Here is a 24,626-nt window from a genome sequence, read left to right on the forward strand (position 1 = left end):
ACCTGTTTCAACACCTTGTATCCCACACAACCAACCCCATTCACTTGAATGGGTCAAGGTCAGTGGGGGTGTACAGAGGGTATAATTCCTGCCACAGATGGGAAGCAAAGCACCATAGCTGTAGCATGTGTACACCCCCAACCACTGCCTTTGCAGATAATGGGGGTAGAGGTTGAGGGCTGGTAAAACTGCCACTCAACCGTGAGGTTTTAACACCCCCCCCTCTTCATGTGTGAAGAGACACTAATAATGAGCCAGTCCCAATTTGTGTCCCTGACTGTTTCCTGTATTAACCCTGGCCTATTTATTGATCACATTTCTGCCTGTTGCATGGACCATCCTTTGCCTGTTTGCTGACTATTTCTCTGCCTGCTCCTGAATTTACCCATATGCATATATAACTGACTATGTTCCTGCCAGGCACCAGTCCCAGCCATCCCCTGTGGACAACTGGAAATCAAGGAACTAGTTTGCTCTTCCATCCTTTAGCCAGGAGTACTTCCTGGCCAGTGAGCATGGCATTCCTGGGGGCAGCCACGTAGTAGTATGCTTGATTTATATGATCTGGTTTCCAAAATGGGGGATTTACAGTGTCCTGGTGCTCCAGAAATGTGATAGGTAGTCAGGAAGTTGCATGTGTAATTTATGCTCCTTGAAAGCCCAAAGTTGCTCCTTGGATTTTTGAAGACTCTTCATTCTGGTTGTGACACACATGTGGTATCCCTCTACTTGGGAGGCATAGCAGAATGTGTCTTTGTTTTAAGGTGTAATTCTAAGTATGCATTTAATATATGTAAAAAATAACTTGTTTTTTCCCACAAAATCGTGACAAAAAAACACAAATTCAAAAGACTCACAATGCCTCTCATTAAATACCTTGGCCTGTCTTTGTTCCAAAAAAGGGATAATTTGTGGGGTATTTATACTGTCTTGGCATTTTCGGATATCAAGAAATTAAATAGGCAGTCAGTACATCAGGGTTGATACATTTTCAAACATATCTACCAATGTTTGTATAACTTTCACACAAACTAAATAATATACACTGCTTTGAGTTATTTTTACCAAAGAAATGTAGCAGAATACTTTTTGACCTAATTTTATGAAGAAAGATTTGCACATTTTTTAACAGAAACTAAGAAAATGTGGAGTTTTTTGTTCAACATTTTTGGTATTTTTTATTTATATAGCAATAAAAAAAAAGAGATGATTAAATACCACGAAAAGAAAGCTCTCTCTGTCTAAAAAAAATGATAAATCATGAAAATGCCATCTAGGTACAATGTTGCAAAATGTGACAGCAATGAGAGCTGAAAAATGACCTGGACTGGAAGGGGGTGAAAATGACCAAAGTTGAAGTGGTTAATGGTTCATATTTTCTAACATCTGGACTTTTCTGTATGCTCACAACCCTATGGGAAACTGGCATTATTGCAAATGGTAATCGATTGACCCTCTATGAAAGTGTGTTACAAGAGTTTGGACTCTTGTAAGAAGGCTTGGCAATATTGTGCTCAGGCCTGGAAAAGACCTCTGAGAAATGTTACTTCTGAAATCCATTTTTGCTCTGTGTAATGATAATGACTTTCTGCTAGCCTTCAATTTCCCTTACAGGAATACAGGTCAAAGATTACATTGGGAAGTTACGTTATCTCACAAAAGTGAGCACACCCCTCACATTTTTGTAAATATTTTATTATATCTTTTCATGTGACCACACTGAAGAAATTACACTTTTCTACAACGTAAAGTAGTGAGTGTACAGCTTGTATAACAGTGTAAATTTGCTATCCCCTAAAAATAACTCAACACACAGCCATTAATGTCTAAACCGCTGGCAACAAAAGTGAGTACACCCCTAAGTGAAAATGTCCAAATTTGGCCCAATTAGCCATTTTTCCTCCCCGGTGTTATGTGACGTGTTAGTGTTAGAAGGTCTCAGGTGTGAATGGGGAGCAACTTGGCACCTCATGGCAAAGAACTAAATAAAATAATTGTTGCTCTACAAAAAAATGGCATAGGCTATAAGACGATTGCCAAGACCCTGAAACTGAGCTGCAACACAGTGGCCAAGACCATACAGTGGTTTAACAGGACAGGTTTCACTCAGAACAGGCCTCGCCATGGTCAACCAAAGACGTTGAGTGCACGTGCTCAGCGTCATATCCAGAGGTTGTCTTTGGAAAATAGATGTATGAGTGCTGCCAACATTGCTGCAAAGGTTGAAGAGGTGGGGGATCAGCCTGTCAGTGCTCAGACCAATACGCCGTACACTGCATCAAATTGATCTACATGGCTGTCGTCTTAGAAGATGATGCAGAAGAAAGCCTGATAACAGTTTGCTAAAGACAAACAGACTAAGGACATGGATTACTGGAACCATGTCCTGTGGTCTGATGAGACCAAGATAAACTGTGTGTGGCAGCAATCAGGTGAGGAGTACAAAGACAAGTGTGTTTTGCCTACAGTCAAGCATGGTGGTGGAAGTGTCATGGTCTGTAGCACTGCTGCGGTTCATTCAGGGAACCATAAATGCCAACATGTACTGTGACATACTGAAGCAGAGCACGATCCCCTCCCTTTGGAGACTAGGCCACAGGGCATTATTCCAGGGCAGTATTCCAACATGACAATGACCTCAAACACACCTCCAAGATGACCACTGCCTTGCTAAAGAAACTGAGGCGATGGACTGGCGAAGCATGTCTCCAGACCTAAACCCTATTGAGCATATGGTAGGCATCCTCAAATGCAAGGTGGAGGAGTGTAAGGTCTCTAACATCCACCAGCTCCTTGATGTCCTCATGGAGGAGTGGAAGAGGACTCCAGTGGCAACCTGTGAAGCTCTGGTGAACTCCATGCCCAAGAGTGCTAAGGCAGTGCTAGAAAATAATGGTGGCCACACAAAATTTTGACACTTTAGGCCCAATTTGGGCATTTTCACTTGGGGGTGCACTCACTTTTGTTGCCAGCAGGTTAGGCATGAACTATACAAGCTGTACTATACATTTTTGCAAAGTGTCATTTCTTCAGTGTTATCACATGAAAAGATATAATAAAATATTTACAAAAATGTGAGGGGTGTACTCACTTTTGTCAGATACTGTATATCTTACAACATATTTCTTAATAAATAAAAAAATCAAACCTGGAAATGTATAGAACTTAAGAGTAGTTTAACTCAGAAGTTATATTTAAGTGTCTATGTGTGTTTAGGATTGCCAAGCATTGTAAATGTCATGAAAATACTTAACTCTGCTCTTTGTATTGTGCTGGAAATCCAATATGACACTTCACTCAATACTCAATATCCCCACTATAATCATTCACTCAATGCTCACTTTGACTGCTGGTAGTTGCATACTTCAAAACACATTTGCAAATATTACATGTGATCCGAGAAGAGCATACAAATAGTTATGTACTAGATCAAGCCTCCCCCCCCCCCCCCCCCCCCGCACTGGTCCAAATCATTTGGTGGAGGGGGCATTAGGATGTGGGGTAGTTCCAGTGAAGGGGAATCTCAAGGGATCAGAATACCAAGATATTTTGGACAATTTCATGCTCTGAAATTTGTGGGAACAGTTTAGGGATGGCCTCTCCCTGTTCCAATATGCCTGTGCACCAGTGCACAAACAAGGTCTATAAAAACATGGATGAGAAAGTTTGGGGTGGAGGCACTTGACTGGCCTGTACAGAATCTTGACCTCAACCCAATATAACATGTTTGGAATGAATTAGAGCGGAGACTGCAAGCCAGGCCTTCTTGCCCACATCAGTGCCTGAACTCACAAATGGGCTTCTGGAAGAATGGTCAAACATTCCCATAGACACACTCCTAAACCTTGTGGACAGCCTTCCCAGAAGAGTTGAAACTGTTATAGATGTACAGGGTGAGCCAACTTAATAAGGGAAACCCTACAGACTAAGATTAGGATGCCATTAAAGTTCATGTGTGTGTAGAGGCAGGTATCTCAATACTTTTGGTAATATAGTGAAGATAAGTTGGTTATGTTCCCTGATCATGTGATCCATATGATATTATTTTGGCATTGTTTACAAGCAAGCTAGTTCTGGCTTTCCAAATTGTCATCGTGCCTTGCACAGAGAAAGACACTAAAATAGAATCTGTTGGCAGCCCCATTCAAAGGATTATTGTATCCCTTAATTCTACTTTCACACTGGAGCATTGTGGGCGTCAGCGGTAAAGCGATGCTATTTTTAGCGGCTTTTTACCATTGTTTTTGCAGAACATTTCAGCTGCTAGCAGGGTGCTTTTAACCCCTAACAGCCGAAAAAGGGTTAAATATGCCTGCAAAGCGCCGCTGCAGCAACGCTTTGCCAGTTCTTCAGCAGCACTGCCCATTCATTTCAATGGGAAGGGGCGTCGTAGGAACAGTGTATACACTGCTCCTACAGCGCCTCAAAGATGCTGCATGCAGGACTTTTTTTGGCATCCTGCCAGCACACTGCTCCAGTGTGAAAGCACTCTGGCTTTCACACTGGAGTGAGAGTAGAGACTCTTTACAGGTCAGAATTTCCGACAAACAAAATGTGAGAATTTTCCAGCAATAAAATCAGTTGTCGGAAATTCCAATCGTGTGTACACAATTCCGACGCACAAAATTCCATGCATGCTCGGAAATCAAGCAGAAGAGCTGCACTGGCTATTGAACTTCAATTTTCTTGGCTCGTCGTACGTCACCGCGTTCTTGACGTTCGGAATTTCCGACAACATTTGTGTGATCGTGTGTATGCAGGACAAGTTTGAGCCAACATCCATCGGAAAAAAAAACATGGATTTTGTTGTCGGAATGTGTGATCGTGTGTACGCGGCATTGGAGTGAAAAAATGCATTTTTTTACACTTTTTTTCAATTTGCCAGCTTATAATAAAAAACTTAAAAGATGTTTGTTTATAATAATCTCTGGAAAAAAATGTTTAGGTAGGAAAATTAAAGAGGTACGATAACCTATGCATACTCAGTCTGCTATCTGTCATGAAAGGGCTAAAGGGTCTTGCGCAATAGAAAATAAAATGATTACCCAGTGTGATGATTTTGTTATCATTTATGATATCTTAGTCCACTGGAAAATCATTTTTGCACCTGACACATATGTACTCTATTGATCAAAAAATGTTTGAAAAGTTTGCTGCTTTCCATTACAAAATATGCCGTGTATAAAAAAACAAACAAACTGTAGTATAGTAAAAGTATTAGTACACTTCTGATATGCAAAATATTATCCTTTGCAGACTTACTGTATAAGACGCTGCAAAGAGCAATAATGATATGCACACTGTAGCAGTCAGATCAGTAATGGTGGTTGGTGATTGGACCCTATAGGTTATTGCACTCTGCAAATTGACTTTTTCCTTATTAAACCTGTACAGTTTATGAGCATTCTGAAAGCAGTTTGTAAAAATGTCTTAGGAAAAACACTCCTAAACGGTTGAAGTACCTGGGCCTCTTCCAGCAGCAACTCATCGTCCCTTGTGGGGATGGCATGGTTTGCAACAGGGCCTTAAACTTACTTTGCTGAGAACATTGTAGAGTGGCCCTGTACACAAATAAAGTATTTGTTTTCTGTTCTATTAGCGACCACTTAGTCACTATTGAAACCCATAAAGTTTGAAATATTGCAATTATTCACTTTTTATGACCTAGAAAAGTCATACTGAAAAGAGAAACATAGTTCAGGCAGAAGTAAGAGGCATTCATCTAGAGCAGAAAGATCAACTTTACATGACTATGATGAGTTGATACTGACTCAAAGCCATATATTCCCTGTTTAATTATTGGAAAAATGCTACCAGCATCCTATTAGTGTTATTAGGTGCAAATATTTTATTAGGATTAGAAAAGTCTGCCAAGTGAACCGTAAATTCGTAATGACCTGTCGCTGTCTTGATTCTTATGCTAAATCCACGCCATCCACAGCTATGTGGTGCTAGAAAATTGTGCCAAGTGAGGAAAACATAACACAAAAAGGTACTTAATTTGTTAAATAAGGTTAACTGCTATTAGCTTAATAGTCATGGTTTCCAAATGCTGCAATGCTTCATCCACATTCACTATGCTTCACTGACTATCCAAGTTCCATAGACTTTAATGGCAGCACAGTGCTGAGCCTTTTTTTTCAACTGCAAACTTCAGAAATTTCCACAAACTCATCACATTTTCTTAGAAATAAATATACTAAAAAAATACAGCAAATATTTCATTTCACCCTTTATTAATCCAATATATTATATAAAGTTTGTTAGCAATTGAACAGAAAATATTTTTGATGACTTAAAAATGCCCACAGAAGTCTCATGGTTTGGCATCCTCACGTCATGTTACCTTGTATGTATGGAGTGGGAGAGACCATGGATGTGATCACCCAAGAAACACATACATGCACAGGGGACTGTATTTTCAATCATTGTTGTCTGATATCTGTCTACAATTACTTTCGTCAGTTGATCTGCTCCTCTTATCCCTACCCACCCCCACCCATACTTTTGTTTTTATATAGCGGATCCATTTCTGGGTCTTATATAACAGAATGCCAATCAATGTAGTAATTTAAGGGTTTAGGATTTATGATGTTTTAGCAGCTTAATAGCATCTCATGTTTTATTAACAAATACGGATGAATGAAATTTTTTTTTTTTGTGGTTGAGCTTGATGGACATGTGTCTTTTTTCAACCTGACTAACTATGTAACTATGTAACTATTTAACTGAGAGTTTTCTTTTCTCCAAAACTTCATTAGAAATTGGGAATTTTGCGCTTACTATATTGAGGTCAACTTAGGGCTTTGAATGGCTTCTCTAAGGCCTTGTACACACGGTCGGACATTCCGACAACAAAATCCGTAGGATTTTGTCCGACGGATCTTGTCCGAAACTGGTGTTGCATACACACGGTAGGACAAAGTTGTCGGAAAATCCGTTCGTTCGTAACGTGATGGCGTAATTTAGTTACGACGGGACTACGTTCAGGCTAGTAGCCAATAGCTTTGATCTAGGAATTTGATCTGAGCATGAATGGCACTTTGTCCGATCGGAATTCTCTACAAACGATAGGACAAAGTTCCGATGGGGTCATGTTGTCGGAAAATTTTTATATCCAGCTCTCAAACTTTGTTGGTTGGACATTCCGACGGAAAAAGTCCAATGAAGCCCACACACGGTCGGATTATCTGTCAACATGGTCCGATCGGACATTTTCCGCCGGAATTTCCGACCGTGTGTACAAGGGCTTAGACAGTAATGGTGTATCTTCTTGAGAATGAGATTTGCTACCCTCAGCAATCCTAGGATCTCAGTGGAAGGTTCATGATATTCTAGGTACAGCAACCATCTGTAAGGTGTGTTTTCCAAACTTTTTCCCAATTTGAGTTTGGGGGGAGGGGGGGTGTAATATAGCTTAGCATTTCAGTGCACAATCTGCATTCATTTTACGCTACCAAGTTATTCATATGCACCTTGGAGTTCAGATAAAGGAATAAAGAGAGAAGCATATATCATAATTTCTGCAGCATAATGCCACCTCAGAAAAGTCTCTCACTTGTTGAGATAGGGTTCAGACTTCTCCTGAAAGTCTTTCCAAGTCGTTGTACCTTGCTACTGGATGTTTTACTTGTAATGTGTTCCTTTATATTTTAGATATACGTGGTCAAAGGGGAAGTTTGGACACCTGCAATGTTCTTCCCATGCTTGCTTATGACCATGTTCCCTTTTGATTAGGTATGGTTTGTTCCAGGTGTCCTTTCTCCTTGTAAGCTATAACTGCTACAAATGCATTATGCACGAATGCGTATTAATCCTTTTCCATGTCTGTTGTATTGCCAAGATATAATACTAATAAAATAAAAGGTCTAACTCATGTTTATAGTGTTCTGTATTTGTGTTGGCAGTGAAAGTTTTATTAGAACAAGTTTTGTTACAGTAACTCAATAAATCTCCAACAAACTCTAAAATCTTACGTAGGAATAGACATTAATCATTAGATTTACACGGTTACTGTTAATATGGTATGGATCCAGACATTTGATCATAAGCAGTAGTTCAACTTTTGCCTACAAATAAAATTATTATATTTTATCAGCTGTGCTATTTCTATAGGGCCTTATTTACTAAAGTTGTAAGCTCCCTTGCTTCCATCTTCAGTAATATGGCAGGGATGATTTACTGTGATTTACTGTGGGCTTGATGCCTGGTTGCATTAAAAAAATTGAATGAAAATTGATCACAGAGGAGCATACATCCCCATAGAGGAAACTGTATATTTCCAAGCAAATGCCTCCTCAACCTACACAACAAGAGAACAGTGATTCCAAGGTAGAATAAAATTACAGTGCTTTAGTTAAATATTCATATTGGATAATTTCCTTTTAATTATTTTAATTGGCTTAGAAATGTATAATTACAAATGAATTGATTGGTCAAAACAAGAGAACATGATCAGAAGAGTTGAGAGTTGCCAACATTACACTGATGTTCTAATTTTCTTCTTCTTTTCAGGTCTTAATGAATATGCCACAATCGGTTTACTAATAGACAGTTCATTTTAATTTACACATTTAATTAGTTGTTAACACAGTACTATACTCTGCTTCTACCCCAACATAAAATAGAAAGACATATTACTTTTTTTATTTCAGTTAGCCTGTGTTCCTGTATTGAACATTTTCAGCAAAAGCAACAATTTACTATATAAGTTATCACATTTTTTTTAAATGTAATAGTTTATAATGCTGACATTCTTACATATATGTACATGTAAATGTTCAAAAACTGACAACTCTATTTTGCATTTTGAAACACACACATACGATCATGGTTTATATACGTGCAGTAGGTGATTACAGTCTATTTGCAAGGGAGCAAAACAAGGTATGTATAACGAGCTGCTAAAATGGGCAATTAAAGCCCTAGACTTTTTCTTTCTATGACCCTCATCTAAACAGTGCCAACAGCAAAGAGAAAAAGGATAACAAGTCAGTTCTCTTCCACATTCAGTTGTACGTGTAAATTTAAATTTGAGCTATGGAGCTCTGTACTCAACAGACTTTCTCAGCTGTACAACTTAGAATATAGACAGGTAAACACATCGAACTGAGCTAAGTGCTCCCCCTACTGGTTGGCATTGTTAATGTACAGTAGTTTGTATTCACATGACATCAGCAAAATTAAGAAACTACTATATTTATTTTATTTCTTGGTCCCAAGCAAAGAAAATAAATGAAAGCTCCTCACTGCTGAAGGCTTGTTTATGAATACAACAGAAAGAAAAGTCACAGTTAAAAATGTTATTAAATGTCAGTTGTAAAATACATACTTGTCTTTCCATGTATGACTAACTTATCTTTTATTCTGGTAAATATTATGAGTCCCTTGTCCCCTCCGCAGTGCCATCTTGTGAAATCCATGCCACACAGCACAATAGTTTGCGTGGTGCCATAGTGGCTGTGGTATTTAACTCCCAGCCATTGCATTGCTATTACGATGGGCAGTTGTGACAGAAAGTTATATATATATATATATATATATATATATATATATATATAAACAGCAGTGGGTGTGATTTTGTGATATTGATAGAATACCCAGCCCTATAGCAGGGACTCATTTATTTTACACGTTGTTATAGTGTTGGCAACACAAATTTTGCAGGATTGGCAGTGCTTATGTTGCTAATTTTGGCATGTATAAGCAAAAGGATCCTGCTGTAGTGCTGGGTGCACATGTGCGGGGTGTAAGAATTGCAAACAATGTGCATGTGCCCATTACAGCCTAGGTTATATTTGGCTACACAAGAAATCTGAAAGTAAGGGACTAAACGTTTAAAAAGGTATATATATATATATATATATATATATAAAAGAAACAATTCTGTCCATATAGGGAGTTCAAAGGGAGTCCTAACATGAGAGTGAAAGCTTGCTTGCTTTAAACAAAGTGATTGATAGTGAATGAAACTTTATGAAATGCTTATATGATATCTGAAGGCTTTTCAGTCATCCAGGTCAAAAGATATCCAGTGGAAATAAATCAAACACAACAGAACTTGCTGTCTGTTTTTAAAATGTTTCTGGTCATTTAATTGGCTGCTTTAGTCAATTTTTATTGTAAAATATTTCCTGACATGTAAAGCCTTATGGGTAGTCCAGTCGCCATCCAATCCAATTACTACAATTGTACACCGATGTCATGTACATGAGGAATGTTTTAACTTGAAGTGATTTTAAAGTCTTGTTTTTTTTTTGTTTTTTTTAAAAATAACAAACATGTTATACTTACTACTTACCTGCTCTATACAATGATTTTGCACAGAGCAGTCCAGATCCTCCTCTTCTTGAGTCCCATGCCGGAACTCCTGACCCCTCCCTCCTGCCGGGTGCCCCCAAATCACTTTGGGGGCACCCAAGCAGGAGCGCTCCCAAGCTGCCACTCTACATGTTCTTTCTCCACCCTGCCCCCTTTATTTCCTAATGGATCACTGGCTGTGATTGACAGAAGCCAATCAGGAGTGTGAGTCCCCGGAGAGCCAAGGCTCTTCTGTACATTGCTGGATTGAGAAGGAGCTCAGGTAAATATCGGGGGGGGGGAGGGGGGCTGCTGTACACAGAAGGTTTTTTACCATTGTGCATAGAATGCATGAAGGTAAAAAAAAAACGTATGCCTTTACAACCACTTTAAAGTTGTAGTAAACCCTCATATAGTTTTCAGCCAAGGGAGCTGCCATCTTGGCCACTGTTTAATTTTTAACTGCCATGATGCTGCACCTGTGATCAGTTATGTCACCAGCCATTGGATGGTTTGACAGTTTGGTTGAGAGCACAACCAATGTGACAGTTATAATCCCAGCACATTCTGGAAATGTAACTGTTTTTTGAAAATGTTAAATCAATGGGTTTACTTCCACTTTAAGTGCATAATTGAAATTGTGATTGTTTTTAAACGTTAAAGTTAATGAGTTTGATGTTAAAGGGGACCTTTTAGTAACTTTACTGGTCTGCATGAATACATTTCCGTCCGATATGTCACAATATACAGTAACAGCACAAATTAAAAAGGGTTTAGGGTACACACGGGGTGAAAATCATCTGAAGATGGTTGGTTTGGTAGGAATCGGCCTACCTTTGGTGTGTGTACAGCTCCCTGTCCGACAGAAGCTGGTCTCACAGAAGCTTCTGTTGAACTGACATGCTGGAAAACCAGCATCTGATCAGCGCTCGCAGCCAGTGGCTATGATGTTCTGGCGGGGGGAGGGGGGGAAGTACCCTTATCAGAATGCAAAGCTTAGATGAGGAGATCGCTGCACTAATATTGCTTGTGTTAGTATTGCTATCTGTAAGTTTATTTTTTTGTTCAGCCTGCTGAGTTGAAGGAAAAAACGTATAGTGTATACCCTGCATTACTTTAAACTTTGCCTAGGCTGAGAAAACATTAACAATCTGCGGCAGACAGGAGGAAGCAATTCCTCAGTTAACCTGTAATCAGACTGATCTGTGTCAGACATTGGTGAATGCAGCCAAGAACTATGCAGGCACCTAGGTTTAAAGCCTAACTGAGCCATTACAAATTCAATAGTTCAAATGGGAGGGGCCATGTTGCGCTGTGTCCGGGAGATCGCTCTTCTGACGCAGTCCCATGTGCAGGTACCTGCCCAGCTACCGACTTTTAAACAATTGTTGGAGATTGTTGAAAAAAAAGTTGGATTCGCTCAATAAGTATCTTTTATCCCACTGAGCTGAACTATAACATTTCTAAGGAAGGTTCAATTGGGATTTCAAGAATTGGGTTAGTTGTGAGCCAGAATCACAGTCAAGGATTTTGGCCCTGAATAATGATTGAAAAAAGATGGCACCATCCTTCTGGAAATAAAGGCAAATGAAAGCATTATCAGGGAGCACTTTGATCTTTTTTATGAGGTAATAAATACCTGTAAGCCCTTGTACACACGGTCGGACATTCCGACGGAAAATGTCCGATCGGACCATGTTGTCGGATAATCCGACCGTGTGTGGGCTCCATCGACTGTTTCCGACAGAATATCCGACCGACAAAGTTTTAGAGCTGGGCTATAAAATTTTCAGTCAACATGGTCCGATCGGACTTTGTCCGATCGTTAGTAGAGAATTCTGATCGGACAAAGTGCCACGCATGCTCAGATCAAATTACAAGACCAAAGCTATTGGCTATTAGCCTGAACGTGGTCCCGTCGTAACGAAATAACGTCATCACATTCTGAACGATCGTATTTTCCGACAACTTTGTCTGATCGTGTGTATGCAACACCAGTTTCGGACAAAATACATTGGACAAACTCTGACGGATTTTGTTGTCGGAATGTCCAACCATGTATACAAGGGCTAAGTGTTACACTTTCATATTATTTAAAATACATGCACTCAAGGCTGAAAAATATATCTGATGCCATGAACACTTCTCTTTCATTTACATAACTGAAGTTATATGTGGCCATGAATGCTCAGGAATCATAATTTCGAGGAAGTCAGTTTTCACTTTGCATATAGAATATTAAACTTTGTTTATTGCCTGTCATTTTGCTTTATATGTCATAGAAAATGAAAAAAAAGTTGTGAAAAAATAAGTTTGTGAAATCTTTGCATTCTATCCTTTATTTGATTACTATAGAAAGCATTATCTCTTTGGTCCTAACATATAATTTATTATCAAGCCAACCACAATAAATCCTATTAGTTCCTGTAAGGTGTCTTTTTTATATCAACATTTTGCAGTCAGATTATTGTTGGATTTGTATCTTTTCCAGATTTTCCACATAATTACTTTGTTACAAAGTATGCCTTATTATGACAAATAAATACTGTATGTCTGAGGAATATCACTGGAGAAAAAAACAGGATGACTTTAGGTCAAAATGACCTGTCATTGGGCCAATGAAAATAATATAAGAGACCTAAATATGGACATCAAGAAGTGTCAAGTTTGTAAAATTACTGTATATGTACTGTTTTTTTTTGACCATCCTTTACTTGAAAAACACCAATATATTATGCTACACTGTACATTTGATGAAATTTAAATAAATAAATAAATATAATCTGTAACATCAAACCATGCAATACACAGTTTTTGCTATTACAAATTTAGAAACTTCTCAGAGGACTGATTATATTTAGCATAGTAAATCGGAACAACATGCTTATTTTATATATTGAAAGAAAAGATTGTGCAATGTGTCTTTATGTATGTATCCATTGCTATGTCTTTTTTTTTATAATGCACAGTACCTGGCGGCATACATTGTGGCAAGATACATAGCTTTACAATATGTCAATGTGAATGACACCACAAAGTTCTCTATTCTTGGGGAATATTTATAAAACAGTGAATGTGACTTTGTCTAGACATTCACTGGTGGTAAATCAATCACTGTCATTTAAACTACATGCACCTGGCTGATTCACCTCTGTGAATGTTTGGTGAATATCATATTAGCTGCTTTTTAAATATGCCCATTGAAGTACATGTCTGGGGGTGAAGTCAAACTTCCAGATTGATTTAGAGCTAGCTTTGACACAGCACAGCATTCTTCATTAATCTGGCTGACTCCTAGCTGATTATACTGCCTTGATTCCAGCTTCCTTTCCCTTCAGCCTCTGCAGCTATGGACCAGAAGGGCAAAAATCCTGAGGATTATTTAGTGACTTCAATATGTTATGGATACAGGCAGTTTCACTTTTTGCCATTCAAGTTATACAGGATTTCATTGAAAGGCCTCTCAAAACATATTAATTTTTTTAGAAACAAAGAGAAGATACTGAAAGCAGCCAGATCTATTAAAGATCTTAAAAAAAAAAAACAATAAGAGGACTGGGATTCAGAGGATTGGCATTGGATCCTTCTCCAGATCCTACAAAGGAATTTTCAAGTCCACCCTAATAGAAGCCAACCTCAAGGTACTCACAAGATGGTACATAGTCCCTATTAGACTTTCTACCATCTATCCCTCCTCCTCCCCGTTATGCTTCAAGGGGTGTCACACACTTGGCACGATCATACATGTATGGTGGGAATGCCCAAAAATAAGAGGGTACTGGAACAAAATATTTCACCTTATCCGTAAAGTCACTGGCTATGCGATCCCACAGACTCCCTCAGTAGCCCTACTTAATTCCCCCATCACAAAAACTCCCAAACATACCCAAAAACCAATCCTTTTTATGCTGCTGGGAACCAAATTATCCATAGCTAAAGCGTGGAAACAATCCAAAGTCTTCATCTTATCAACTAAAAGAAAGATCGTATGGATAATGACCCAAGAAAAGATAATAAGCACTATTCCAGATGATTCTAAAAAAATTGAAGTGATCCCGGATCCATGGGCTCAACATGTTGATATCACTCTCCTACATGGATCCAGCTGTACATAAGTGGATGAGTAGACATCTTGGAGGCCGACAGGTATCTTCCTACTCTTCTCTACTTTACCTCTTCCTTTTCTCCTTTTCTTCTTTCTTTACTTCAACAAATGATTACATAGACACATGACATTGTCTTTAAGTTCAGAGTTCCTTATCTTTAGCAGGAACCAGGAACTCAATGTTCACTTGTTTGTCCATCCAAAATGGTTTTCATTGTGACTACTTCCAGACACTTATTTAATAAACTAATCGATCCAGCTACCCAGTAATGCTTGGAGGTACAAAGTATATCCCAGTTGAAGGTTGCAACATGACCTGGTCTAGGGATGGGAGGTGGCAACTCCAGCTACCCCCCGACACAGTGTATTCCCATAGGGGGTGTCGGGGGCAGGGATGATCTCATCAACTCACTACTAGTACCCTCAAGCATCCATCATTTGTACTATAATACCTATTGTACACATGTAATAATTCTGGTTTGTTCCACTGATTATTTTGTTTCTGGTTTGCTAAAATGTCATTATCACCTTTCTCTGTACTGACGTCTTATTGAAATTCATTAAAACAATAATGCTTTTGCAATCTACAAGGGTTTTTTGGCTGCAAAAACAGAGTACAAGTTTTAGGAATGTAAAAAAAAACTGCTCGGGGAGCAAAGTCTTATTTTTCACCACCCCAGGAGAAGACAACTATTTGTTGGACACTAAACAGTACTCAGGCAACTGTGGATCCTCTAATTGCATTTGAACCCAGACACTCACATAGTGGATCTTCTTTAATGGAATCTGATGACTAATATATACTTTATGAAAAATCGCATATGGCCCTGTAAATACATGTTTACTGTACTAACTCTTGCAGCTCTTTGAAATTTTCAGTAATTTTCCTTTCTTCGGAATATAGCCAACACCATTGTACCTGAACTTGCTGATTCCTCTGTGCACCCAATAGGTGCCCATTGACAAATTGTGGATTCCCAAGGCAGTTGTCCCCTTCCACTGTGGTCTACACTTAGTCTGAATCTATGACTGCTGTGGCTCCAACAGATACCTTTATGACTCTTTGACCACTAGTACTATAGACTACATAGATACTCAAATTAATTTTATGCTAAAACACTTATGATGACTACTTGGTATACTCTGGGAAATATCATCTGCTCCTGGCTAAAATGTTTGAGGTCTGCATCTGATGTAACATATCTTCTGTGCCTCTCAGTCCCTTGCAGGATACATTCCTTTCTCATTCTTGGACATACAGGTCACCTGTTTCACATCATTTTAGGTATCAATATCTGATGTTCACCAACTTATCTAAAGGATAGCATGTATTGTTACCTTTACCACTACAAGATATCATAGGTCATGCAGACACTTTCCTGCAGCCATAGCTAAACTGAGTATTTCAGCTGTAGGGCTCCTATGAAGCACTGTTGAAGGCTTAAAGTCAGTTAAGTGGAATTTCCTATTCTTGTTAATCTTCCTGTTTTTGCGTGAACATGATATGACCTAGTTTACCCCAGTTTATAGTATAGTTAGGGAGGGTTTATAGTATATAAGGGAGGTGAGAAAAATAACATGGGTTAAAAGGAGGGTTGTTGCCTAGCACTGCTTTGGGCAGAGATAGACAGCATATGGGTTACTGGTTACTGCAGAAAGCTATGACAACAACAGGGGCTAAGTGATAATGGAGAATTTCTGCCTGGGATGTCAGCCAGTTGAGTGAGACAAGGGAGACAACCAAGGTTAAAATGAATATTGAGTGGTGCTGCCTAGCACCAAGAAAGTAGAGATATAAAACAGAGGACAACAGGAAGGGTATATATGACATTGCAGAGAAGTAAGGAAGACAGTAGACATTAATATGAAATGGAGTGAGCAGATGGAGACAGCAAAGTGCAGCAGAAAGAGAAGTGGGGACTTTTGCCATTGTGATGAGAAGAGAGAGAGAGAGACAGCAGTGAGCAGTAAGAAAAGTATTGACATTTTTCACTGCAGTGAGGTAAGGGGGATAAAATAAGTTAAGAGGAAAAGCAGAGGTGCTGCCTAGTACTGCAGCAAGCAGATAGAGACAACAGAGGGAAATATGAAAATTAGGGACACTGTAAGACAACATGGGGCAACAACAGAGACAAAGGAAGGGGATATACTGCCTGGCTCTGCAGCAAGCAGAGGAAGACAGAAGAGGGCAAGTAAAGGGGGACATTTTAGCAAGCACTGGGATATAGCAGGGGCAAGGAAATGAATAGTGTTGTATATCGTACTGCAGGAAAAGGAAATGTGAGGCAGCATAGGGGAAAGGAAGATAAGGGGTGCTAGCATGCAGAGAGAAGATAAGGGGACAGAAGAGGCCAATAAAATAGAAAGGGAGAAAGCTTATTGCACTGCTTTAATTTTAGGTAGACAATGGGATGGAACTAAAGATGAGGGCCTGTGTATTAAGAGAGAGGGAGAGCAGCGGGATAAAGATTGGGATAACATCTTAGGAACAACGAACAAAGGGGTATGTTTTAAGAGCTTATTAAATAAGGGCATTAGCCAATGCATCCCAATGGGAAATACATTTAAACAAGCTAATAAAAGTCCTGGGTAGCTTAACTCCAATGTAAAAATGCATATAAAAGCAAAGGCGAAGGCCTTCAAAAAATACAAGGCTGAGGGATCATCATCAACATTCCAACTTTACAAAAAATGCAAATGGAAGGGTGCAATCAGGGTGGCTAAGATAGAACATGAAAGGCACATATTGGAGGAGAGTAAGAACAATCCCAAGAATTTCTGCCATCTAGATAAAGGAAGGGCCGTAGAAGTGGTGTATCTGGATTTTGCAAAAGCATTTGATACAGTTCTCCATACACCTTTATTGTACAAAGTAAGGTCAGTTGGCATGGACCATAGGGTGAGTACATGGATTGAAAACTGGCTACATGGGAGAGTTCAGAGGGTACTGATAAATGGGGAGTACTCAGAATGGGCAGGGGGGAAAGTAGTGTCCCCCAGTGTTCTATCCTGGGACCAATCCTATTTAATTTATTCATAGATGACCTGGAGGGTGGGATACATTTCTGTATTTGTGGATGATGCTAAGCTAAGCAGGGCAATAACTTATCCACAGGATGTGGAAAACCTTGCAAGAAGATCTGAACAAATGAATGGGGTGGGCAACGACATGGCAAATGAGGTTTAATGTGGAAAATGTAAAATAATGCATTTGGGTGGCAAAAATACGAATGCAATCTACTCATTGAGGGGAGCACTTCTGGGGGAATCTAGTATGGAAAAGGACCTGGGGGGTCCTAGTAGATGACAGGCTCAGCAATGGCATGCAATTCCAAGCTGCTGCCAGCAAAGCAAACAGAATAGTGCATGCATTAAAAAGTAGATTATCTTCAGAGATGAAAGAATTAAAGATTAAGAATTCTCTCACTCTACAAGACTGGTCTGGCTGCACATGGAGTATGCTGTCCAGTTCTGGGCACCAGTTCTCAGGAAGGATGTGCTGGAACTGGAGAGAGCCCAGAGAAGGGCAAAAAAATGAATAAAGGGTCTGGAGGAAATTAGTTATGAGGAAAGTTTACTAGGACTGAACTTGTTCTCTCTGGAGAAGAGATGCTTGAGAGGGGATATGATTTCTATGTACAAATATCGTACTGGTGACCCCACAATAGGGATAAAACTTTTCCGCGTAAGGGAATTTAATAAGACACGCGACCATTCACTAAAATTAGAAGAAAATCGGTTTAACCTTGCTTAGAGTGTTCTTTACTGTAAGAGCAGTAAGGATGTGGAATTCCCTTCCAGTGGCAGTAGTTTCTCAGGGGGAGCATCAATAATTTCAAAAAACTATTAGCTAGGCACCTGAATGAGCACAACACACAGGGATATACAAAATAATACTGACATAAAATCACACACATAGGTTGGACTTGATGGACTTTTTTGTTCAACATTGCCTACTTTGTAACTATGTAACTACAGTATCTCACAAAAGTGAGTACACCCCTCACATTTTTGTAAATATTTTATTATATCGTTTCATTTGACAACACTGAAGAAATTACACTTTGCTACATTGTAAAGTAGTGAGTGTACAGCTTGTATAACAGTTTAAATTTGCTGTCCCCTAAAAATAACTCAACACACAGCCATTATTGTCTAAACCTCTGGCAACAAAAGTAAGTACACCCCTAAGTGAAAATGTCCAAATTGGGCCCAATCCCCCCCCCCCCCCCCCCCCAGTGACGTGACTCGTTAGGGTTACAAGATCTCAGGTGTGAATGGGGAGCAGGTGTTTTAAATTTAGTGTTATCGCTCTCACTCTCTCATACTGGTCACTGGAAGTTTAACATGGCACCTCATGTCAAAGAACTCTCTGAGGATCTGAAAAAAAGAATTGTTGCTCTACATAAAGATGGCCTAGGCTATAAGAAGATTGCCAAGAGCCTAAAACTGAGCTGCAGCATGGTAGTCCATAAGAAACAGGCCTCACCATTGTCGACCAAAGAAGTTGAGTGCACATGCTCAGCATCATATCCAGAGGTTGTCTTTGGGAAATAGACGTATGAGTGCTGCAAGCATTGCTGCAGAGGTTGAAGGGGTGGGGGGTCAGCCTGTCAGTGCTCAGAGCATACGTCTCACACTGCATAAAATTGGTATGCATGGTTGTCATCCCAGAAGGAAGCCTCTTCAATAGATGACACACAAGAAGGCCCGAAAACAGTTTGCTGAAGACAAGCAGACTAAGGACATGGATTACTGGAACCATGTCCAGTGGTTTGATGAGACCAAGATAAACTTATTTGGTTCAGATAGTGTCAAGCATGTATGGCGGCAACCAGGTGAGGAGTACAAACACAAGTGTGTCTTGACAACAGTCAAGCATGGTGGTGGGGGTGTCATGGTCTGGGGCTGCATGAGTGCTGTCGGCACTGGGGAGCTAAAGTTCATTGAGGGAACCATGAATGCCAACATGTACTGTAACATACTGAAGCAGAACATGATCCCCTCCCTTTGGAGACTGGGCCGCAGGGCAGTGTTCCAACATGATAATGACCACAAACACACCTCAAAGACAACCACTACCTTGCTAAAGAAGCTGAGGGTAAAGGTGATAGACTGGCCAAGCATGTCTCCAGACCTAAACCCTATTGAGCATCTATGGGGCATCCTCAAATGGAAGGTGGAGGAGCGCAAGGTCTCTAACATCCACCAGCTCTGTGATGTCAGAGTGGAAGAGGACTGCCGTAGCAACCTGTGAAGCTCTGTTGAACTCCATGCCCAAGAGGGTCAAGGTAGTGCAGGAAAATAATGGTGGCTACACAAAATATTGACACTTTGGGCCCAATTTGGAAATTTTCACTTCACTTTTGTTGGCAGCGGTTTAGACATTAAATGCTGTGTGTTGAGTTATTTATTTTCTTAGTTTAGGCTGATATGAATTCTTCTACATATTTTTGGTAATAAAAATCGCAAGTGGTTAAGATATAGAAGTGCACTTCACTTACATGCCATTGTCACACCATCATAACTGACCCTGTTAACATTGCTTTTGGTGCAAAACACTGCATCTCCGCTGCATGCATATGGGTTGAGTGTAGCAACTGGCGCTTTAAACTTCTAGTCATTACAAATTACATCTAAATTGAACTGGAATAATAGATATTCCTTATATTTCTTTCCTTTGAATGGTCCCTTTCACATTTTCAGTAAAGCGTTACACCTGTAAGTCTATTTCCCATGAATGCTAATGTTTTCCTCTCTCAGAGCCCACTGTGTATCATTAACTGTTTGTATTGGAGACACCATCCTAAAATCCCAGCTGCAGATGGGATTTGGTTACACCAACCGATACTTTTCACAAAACTGTACCCTAAAACTGCCACCCGTAACATTGCCCTGGGGTGTTTTTTCAGTTAGTATACATTCATTTCCAAAAAACATTTGCATGATTTTCCTAACAGCTGGGCTGAAAGCAATACGTTCAATATTTGACTGTGATCTGCCCATTTCCATTAAACAGCTGACCCTTGGGGATATTTACTGGTGGCTTAGGAGTCATGCCAGTTTAGTCTTCTATACAAAAATATAATCTTACTTTCAAAAGCTGGGTAGAGAAACCCAGAAGAGTTAGCATAATATTTACATTGCTGATTAATTTATCATATACTTTAAACACACGTAGAGCTAACTGGTTCTGACAAAGTTATAAATAGTAGAAAGGCTTAAGGACCACACAAGCAGATTTTTCCTTAAATGCGCAATTAACTATTAAAACTGTCATAGATACAGATTAATTAGACATGCAAAGACTCACATGGACTCACGTGTATGCATGAATGGAGTTAGAGTTCAAGGATAACTGATATTCGTATTATTATTGGACGTCTTTATTAGCTTCCACTGTTCAGTGTGAAACAAAAGGCCATTATGGAAATGGCAATATACAATAATGAAAGGATGTGCCGGTGTAAAAATCCAGCTGAAATTAATATGTTTATGCATTTATTTGTTCCGTTATTTATATTTTTCTGCAAGGTTTGCAGTTTGTAGCGTGTAGCCAATATTCATTGCGCTTATTTTACCTATGTAAGAAGATGCGTGACTGGAAAACTAAGATCCCGGCTGTGTGCAAGGTCTGAAAATGAGTCACAGAAATGCCACGGTTACTGTTCACAGTAGATGAGTATATTCAGAAAAGTACTACCTTAGATTAGAATCACTTTTACTTTGTGAAAGCCTAAGCTTAGTAAAAAGAGGTTTAAAAAAAATTAACATTAGGGACATTTTTTACAGGCAATGCAATGTGTTCCATGTGTAGCTGTTTCTTGCTTTCGTTAAAATCTCTTGTCCGCTGATCCCACCACCCCTTCCAATGCTGCGGGGTTGAACCAGTCATATCCACTCATCAAGAATGCCCATTATGCCCCTCCTTTCTGCCCCCTTCTGTATTCATAGAGGCTGTACTATATCTTCCACGAATAAAAGGCAATCTAAGAATGGAGAACAAGTAGATAATTGATAGGCCTACCCCTCCATTCATAGATCATGTTTCATTCATAGAAGCTATAGTACAGCTTCTATGAATAGGAAACCTGCGTTACATCAGAGGTGGGCGGGGTGAATAGGAAACCTGCATTACATCAGAGGGGGGCAGGGTCACCCGTACATCACTGGGGAAGCCAGGCTTTCCCCTTGCGTCAGAGGGGGCGGGGTCAGGTGACGGGGCCCCGTCCACCTCAGCCGGTGGAGACAGGATGGATGCGCTGCGCTGTACCATCGGGAGAGATCACCCATTGCTGGACCCCGGAGAGATGATCATCCATTGCTGGATAGCAAGAGTGGATTACCACCGGTGGAATCTTTTTTTAATTTTTTTTATTTTTAATAAAGGACTTTTCCCAATGGTGTGTGTGTGTTTTTTTTAAAAAATGTTTACACTTTCTTTGTGAAATGGTAGGGGTAGTTCTGTACCCCCTTACCATTTAAAACAGGGGGGGCGGGATCTGGGGGTCCCCTTGTTAAAGGGGGCTACCAGATTATGATAAGCCCCTGCCCGCAGACACCCACAACCACCGGCCAGGGTTGTGGGGAAGAGGCCCTTGTCCCCATCAACATGGGGACAAGGTGCTTTGAGAGGTCACAGACTGTGTTGAAGCAGAAATCAGTGTTCACTAACACACAGCCCAGCCCCCCACAGTTAGTATCACACCCCTAGGACACACTTAACCCCTACACTGCCACCTCCTGGTTAACCCCTTCACTGCCAGTGTCATTTACACAGGAATTTGTATAGCACTGATCGCTGTATAAATGTGAATGGTCCCAAAAATGTGTCAAAAATGTCTGATGTGTGCGCCATAATGTCGCAGTCACAATAAAAATCGCTGATCGCCACCATTACTAAAAAAAAAAAATTATTAATAAAAATGCCATAAAACTATCCCCTATTTTGTAAACGCTATAAATTTTGCGCAAACCAATCAATAATCGCTTATTGGGATTTTTTACCAAAAATATGTAGAAGAATACGTATCAGCCTAAACTGAGGAAAAAATATGTTTTTTTATATATTTTTGGGGATATTTATTATAGCTCTTTATTGACGCTCTTTTTTTGTTTATAGCACAAAAAAAATAAAAACCACAGGGGTGATCAAATACAACCCAAAAGAAATCTCTATTTGTGGGAAAAAAGGATGTCAATTTTGTTTGGGAGCCACGTTGCATGAACGCGCAATTGTCAGTTAAAGCGACACAGTGCCGAATCGTAAAAAGTGCTCTGGTCTTAAGCCAGCAAAATGGTCCGGTCTGAAAGTGGTTAATATCCATACCAGACCTGAAGGGCCTGGTAATTGAATTTGGGGCAACCCCACACTTTTTTTTTTATCAATGACTTTCAATGACTGTCCTCTGTATTACAGGGAGCCGACAATTCATTATAGCCGCGAGTGCTTTTAAATTACTTTTTTTCTTACAGAAATGACACTGCAGGGACAGTTCTAAGCACGCGAAACAAGCGCCCCTTCACAGGCAAACTATAGACACCCCCCAGGTGCGAAATTTAAAGGAATATTACACTTTTATTGTTTCACTTTAAACATTATTAAAATCACTGCTCCCGAAAAAATGGCCATTTTTAAAACTTTTTTTTGCATTGATACATGTCCCCTGGGGAAGGACCCGGGTCCCCAAACACTTTTTAGGACAATAACTTGCATATTAGCCTTTAAAATTAGCACTTTTGATTTTGAACATTTGATTCCTATAGACTTTAATAGGCTTCTAAAGTTCACACGAAGTTTAGGTCTGTTCGCAGGTTCTGTTGCGAACCGAACAGGGGGGTGTTCGGCTCATGATTATTTCTAAAATGTTTTTTTCTCCAATCTGATATTTTATCCAAAGTATTGTCAATGGTACACCAATAACAGGCTACATTTCTTCTTACTACAGTATATACTCTGTCATTCTCTCAGTTTTGCCCCTTTTCATATCTATCTCTGGCTTTTTCCAGCCAGGGGGCTTTCAATAAACTAGATAGGATCAAGAAGCCAGATGCAAGTCATCATATACTTAAAATGCTAATCATCATAAATAGGTCTGTCTGATCCCTTGGTACATTGTAATTGTAATTGTACACACTCCCTTTTTTTTTAATTTTTTCTGGAGAAAAATGGCTTTGGAAAAAAATTCCAGATTTTTCATTTTTTTTCCAGGCCTTCCCATCTCTTATCCTAACAAAGGGTTACACATTTAGAACCTGTCCTCCTTCATTGTATGTTAATGAGGCATAGGACACTCTGTATTGGGACAAAGACTGTCCAGAAATTATTAGAATCAGCCATGACAGCTGTTCCATAGAAACATCTCAACGGTAAGAAATCTTTTTTTTTTCTGTGTGATTAGGAACACCTAACAAAACATATAGTGAGATTTTCTCAAATTTCCCTGCTAAACTGGAAATGCCCTTCAACCACTTGCCTACTGGACACTTTCAATCCCATCCTGCCCAGGGTGTCGCACTATGAATGACGATTGCGCGGTCATGCAACACTGTACCCAGATGGAATTTTTATCATTTTTTTTACGCAAATAGAGATTTATTTTGGTGGTATTTAATCACTACTGGGCTTTTTATTTTTTGCTAAACAAAGAAAAGCTAAACATTTAAAAAAAAAAATTTTTTTTCATAGTTTGTAGTAAAATTTTGCAAACAGGTAATTTTTTTCCTTTACTGAGATGCGCTGATGAGGCTGCACTGATGGGCACTGATAAACTGCACTGATGGGTGCTTATAGGTGGCATTGATGGGCACTGATAGGTGGCACTAATGGGCACTGATGAGGCAGCACTGGTGGGCACTGATAAGGAGGCTGGACACAGCTGATCATGTGGTAAATGGCCACTGTGAATAGCCTTTTACCCTGGTCTGGAGGTCTCAGCGATTAGAGAACGCACCGCCAATGCGCCCCCTGCGGCAGCACGATTTACTGAGATGTGCTGATGAGGCCAGTTATTGTCTCTCTTATCGCTTGTGTTTACATTGTGTTCAGCTGCCATTGGAAAGAGCTGATCCTGTGGTAAAGGGCCACTGTGATTGACCCTCTTACCCTGATCTGTGATCAACTGAGTCTGAAAATAGAAATGATAGGCAAAACATAAAAAATAAAAAAAAATGAATACCTTTTTTGATCACATATTCTGTGTTTTTAGCTGCATAAGGAGCT

Source organism: Lithobates pipiens, unplaced genomic scaffold, assembly GCF_037356315.1.
Source record: "Lithobates pipiens isolate NorthernLeopardFrog02 unplaced genomic scaffold, aLitPip1_a1.2 Scaffold_13, whole genome shotgun sequence".
Taxonomy (NCBI): Eukaryota; Metazoa; Chordata; class Amphibia; order Anura; family Ranidae; genus Lithobates; species Lithobates pipiens.